The sequence below is a fragment of the Phocoena sinus genome, chromosome 3 (assembly GCF_008692025.1).
Source record: "Phocoena sinus isolate mPhoSin1 chromosome 3, mPhoSin1.pri, whole genome shotgun sequence".
Lineage (NCBI taxonomy): Eukaryota > Metazoa > Chordata > Mammalia > Artiodactyla > Phocoenidae > Phocoena > Phocoena sinus.
The window spans coordinates 5,241,799-5,247,097 of record NC_045765.1 but is presented as its reverse complement, the minus strand read 5'-3'; the positions used below and the strand labels follow the sequence as shown (position 1 = coordinate 5,247,097).

The 5,299-nt window shown below is 48.2% G+C and overlaps 1 pseudogene; it reads right to left on the bottom strand.

The window, feature by feature from the left end:
- Positions 1–3,790: 3,790 nt before the first annotated feature.
- LOC116751808 lies at positions 3,791–5,265 on the bottom strand (annotated as a pseudogene).
- Positions 5,266–5,299: the final 34 nt, after the last annotated feature.

Genomic DNA, 5,299 nt, shown 5'->3' with positions numbered 1-5,299 from the left:
CTCCCAGAGTCTGGAGCTCTTTGAGAGGGGGAGAGGCAGCTGTGATCCCCCACTGCCCCACTTGCAGCTCAGCTCCACCCTACAGGAACTTCCTGTAGTTCACCTGCAAGTTCGCAGGGTTCCTCACCTACGTCGCATGTGCCTGCCTCACCTGCACCCAGCCGGAAGTGCACCTGCATCCTCCCCTGAATCTCAGCTGCACCTCAGCTCCATCCGTACCTGGATTTTCATTTGCGTCCTCACCAGCAGCTCACTGCCCCTTCACCTGAGTTCTCACCACCTTCCTTACCTGCCTCTTTATGGCATTCTCACCTGAACTCTTACCAGGATCTCATCTGAATCTTTACCTGCTCTCTCACCTGCACGCTCAACCTGCACACTTGCCTATATTTTCTGCATCTTCACCTGCTTCCCCCACCTCCATCTTTACCTGTAAACTTACCTGCGTCTTTACAAACACGCTTACCTATACCGCCTTCTCACTTGCACCTTCCCCTGCGTCTTTCCCTATGTCTTCACCAGCATCAGAACTCTCCAGTCCTCCTCTGCCTTCTCACCTTCATGCTCACCTGCGTCCTTACCTGCCATCCTCACCTGTTCTCATCTTCATCCCATTTGCTCTCATCCGCAGCTCACTTTCACTCCATTTCCTGTCTCACGCGTCCCATTTGCATCGTCTAGACTCACCCCACCCTCCAGGTCAACACTTTGTAGATGGGCCTGAAGAGACTGGTAAGATTGTGTGAGGCGGCTGGGCCTGGAGAGGGCGGTAAAGGTCAGGCAGGGTGATGTTTCCAGCTGGAGCCCTGAGGGACCAAGCCAGAGATGTGACTCGTATCTCAGCGGCTGAAGAAGGAGTGCAGAGGCTGTTGTGGTCACAGCCTCACCAGAAACACATGGTGGGGCAGCAGCCACAGTTGAGTGAGGCCACTGGCTGCCAAGGGGCCCCAGGTGCCTCTTCTCACTCCACCTGTGGTCCCTTGAGGACCGTTGAGGGTGGAATCCAGGCTCCGACTCGGTAAGGTCATCCCAGGAAAACCCCCCTGAACCTGGAAGTCATGCCTGCATAGCCCCCTTCCCCTAAGACCCTGGGTCCTGGAAACCCCACCTCCCAACTTCAGGAATGTTGGGGAAATTGACTCACAGCCTACCCCCACTCCCTCCAGCCTCCAGTTGCCGGACACCCCCATCAAGGGGAGACACAGAGATCCTCATTACACATTAGGTGTCACAGCTGACATCTGCCAGGCCCCCCTGCCCTCCTTTATGTGCAATTTTTTGTTTCTTTTCTTGCTCTGTTTCTTTAATGTGTGGGATGTTTTTGTTTTGTTTTTTACTTTTTTTTTAGCATCTATGTTTCTGGGCTGTGAACAGCACAGATAGGACCTTACATTCTAAAGACAGCATGGAGTTGATTTCAGACAGTGAGGGTATCCAAAAAGGGAAGGAGATCAGGGCGACCTGGGAAGCCTGCCTGCAACGGGGCCAACCAGCAAAGTCACTTAGATTGAAGGATGGTTCAGTTTATGTGTCAATTTTGTTAGGCTATGGTGACCAGTTGTTTGGTCAAATACCAGGCTAAATGGTATTCTCAGAAGGTTTTTTTTTTTTTTTGAAATATATTTACTTTTTATTGAAAACTGCACTGAACACTAAATGTCCACCTTTACAATAAACAAATACAGTAATGGTAACACACTAAAATAAAACATATTTCTGATAGCCATTATTTTTCTGTTTGGGACAGTTTTGAAGGTTTTTTGGTCACAAAACAGGAATGTCAGGACTTCCCTGGTGGCGCAGTGGTTAAGAATCCACCTGCCACAGCAGGGGACATGGTTTCGAGCCCCAGTCCAGGAAGATCCCACATGCCGCGCGGAGGAACTAAGCCCGTGCGCCACAACTACTGAGACTGCGCTCTAGAGCCCGCGAGCCACAACCACTGAAGCCCACACGCCTAGAGCCCGTGTTCCGCAACAAGAGAAGCCACCGCAATGAGAAGCCCGCGCACTGCAACAGAGTAGACCCCACTCGCCGCAACCTAGAGAAAGTCCACGCGCAGCAAGGAAGACCCAGCACATACAAAAATAAGTTAAATAAATAAATTTATTTTTTAAAAAACTTGAAAAGGAAAACCGGAATGTCCCTATCCAAAGGCTCAAAATAGGCCATCTTTTAACCAGAAAGGCGGTGATTCACAAAAGGCTATGAATACAACATGTAACTAGCTGATATAAATCTAATAGAATTTGTTAAAATCAGTCACATCTAATAACACACCTGAAGTATTCTTATATAAAATATCTCATGAAGAAAAGAAGACTTTATCAATGTCTAAAAAAGTGCATTTGTTCATAGACAATCTGACAAGTTACCATAAAATGCAACATTATTCTTCTTGAACACTTTCAGTTCAAGACTTGCCACTCAATAAAATAGCTGAGGATATGAAACTGAGAAAATATTTTTGATTATAAACAGCTTGTGAAACTTAATACTTTTTTTTTTTTTGCATCATCAGAAGGCATTACTGAACTCACAACCAACTTGCCCGCTCTGTGTGGAGTTCAGATGGGTGAGGCTTCTCTGTACAGAAGCCTGTACTGTCTTTGATCCTATGCTCGTGGTTGTCTAACACAAACAGTTTTCTCCCCATTTTGTAGTAATTTAACCTTCCTATTAGCAAAAAAGGTAGCCAGCCCCCGTGGACTGAAGGAACTAGAGTCAGAATGGTGATTTCCTCTTACTATTTTTTATTTTGATGTTTGGAACTCCTTTTTGTTGTTGGGTTTTGGGTTTTGGTTTTGTTTTTATTTTTAAACTTTTTTTTTTTTTTTTTTGGCTACGTTGGGTCTTTGTTGCTGAGCGTAGACTTTCTCTAGTTGCCGCGAGAGGGGGCTACTCTTTGTTGCGGTGTGTGGACTGCTCAATGCGGCGGCTTCTCTTTGTTGAGGAACACGGGCTCTAGGCGAAGGGACCTCAGTAGTTGTGGTTCGCGGGCTCTAGAGAGCAGGCTCAGTAGTTGTGGCGCACGGGCTTAGTTGCTCCGCGGCAGGTGGGATCTTCCCGGGGGGGGGGGGGTGCGGGGGACAGGGGAACCCATGTCCCCTGCATTGGTAGCAAGATTCTTAACCACTGAGCCACCACGGAAGCCCGGTTTTTGGATTTTTAATGTTTTTTTATTTTTTGTTTGTTTTCAATTGAAGTATAGTTGATTTACAATGTTAAGATGTTTGGGACTCTTGATGCAACATTCTAGAGCAAGGGGTTCAGGACCTGCTGTGCCCAAGAGACGGATAAAGGAAAAAGATCTATTTATTCTTTTTTTTTTTTTTTTAAGAAATTGGCAATGTAATTTTTTCAAGTATTTTTAAAAATTTATTTGGCTGTGCCAGGTCTTAGTTTCAGCATGTGGGATCGAGTTCCCTGCCCAGGGATCGAACCTGGGCCCCCTGCATTGGGAGTGTGGAATCTTAAACACTGGACCACCAGGGAAGTCCCAAGATCTATTTACACTTTGTGATTGGATGCACAGATGAAAAACTTAACTCACGATAAGAGAAGTTAGTCGTTACTAAATCACGTCCAGTCTTTTTCCGTGCTTCTGTAAACAGGTGACATCTTCAGTTTGCCCCTGTCGCTAGCTGTTTTGTGGTTTTAACACCATCCATGATGCAAATGTCCAGGATCAGTTTAAAAGACTGTCAAGTTCCTTTTCTCTTGGTTCATCTGTTTTTCACTGTCTCTTGGTGCCAGTTGTATCCAAATGATTACCTTTCCTCACTCTCTGCTATTGCTTGTTGGGGTGTTCTGGGCTGTCCCCATGTTTTCGTGGGCTGGTTGGGAGAGGGAGCTTGGGAAGGGTGTGCCACCGTGGGGAGGTTGTGGGTCCCCAGGATGCCCCGGGGCATGATCCCTTCCAAGGCTGCAGGAAGTCCTCCCGGAGCCACGCCTATGATGCCTGGCGGGCGTCTGTAGGTGGCACCATCGAACTCTGGATGAATTGCTCGCTGATCTATTACGGACCAGGGTGCTGTTATGACCAAGAATTCCTAGCTCACAGTTTCTTAAGCTTTCTGGCATGCCACATGTGATTACCTAGCTGGTCTCTGCTCACTATACCAGGCCGTGTGAGGTGTACAAATGAGATGTGGTGCATCTTTCAAGGGACCCTGAGCAAAGCCGAAAGACTCCGATTGGTGCTTTCCTTGAGGACTTAAGCTAAGACTTTCTCATCCACCAGTCCTCCGCGGGTGGCATTCACTAGGAATGCCCCTTGTCTCATCTGGTTTATAGTGAAATCAGTGATGAGGTGGCGGTTATATCCGTTGAGACTACAGTGCAAGGAGATGCAGTCTCTCTGATACAGTAAGTCCTGTAGGATGTAGATCCTCTGCACACTCAGGGACGGCTCGATCCCATCCTGCAAGTAGGGGTCATAAAATATGATGCTGAGGGAGAGAGGGAGACGCAAGAGGGAAGAGATATGGGAACATATGTATATGTATAACTGATTCACTTTGTTATAAAGCAGAAATTAACACACCATTGTAAAGAAATTATACCCCGATAAAAATGTTTAAAAAAAAAGACACTAGAGCTATTCAATGGGGAAAGGAATATCATTTCAATAAATAGTGCTAGAACAACTGGAAAAAAAGAAAATATGATGCTGAATCCAAACCATCTGCCCCGTGCGACAGAAGAACATGAGGCCCAGCATCTCCCCACGGATGCAGGCTGCCCCTGAGGCAACCTCCCGGATCAGCTCGACGCTCTGTACCCACGGGCTTTCTGCAGTGCCTGGTACAGCCATGGGTTCCCCCGGGACAGATTGAGGATGTGGCAGATGGTGGAGTCGTCTGTCTCTTCCACGGCCGCCGTGGGATGTTAGCACCAGGCGATCCCGAGCTCGCCCGCAGCCTTGCCGTCCGCGTGGTTGAAGCTGCTACCTATCCGCACCATCACCCTCGGGGCCTCGAACTCCTTCAGGTCCTCCCCGGTGAGGGTGATGATGTGGTACATCGTGGCACAGACAGCCTCGCTTAAAACCTTCTCGTGGATCTCCTGAGTGGACTGTGTGTCACAGAAGGCCACGGTGGCCAGGTCCTTCAGGATGGGCATCTCCACTGTGCAGTCTCGGCCATGGAGCAGCACCACGGGGGGAGGGGGTGCAAGGGGCCCATTCATGATCTAGGGGAGGATACCTTCACAGATTCTGTCCAATCGCTGTCGCTTGACTTTGTGCTTATCCACAAGGGCCATTCTTTTTTTTTTGGTCGCGGGGCACGCACCGTTC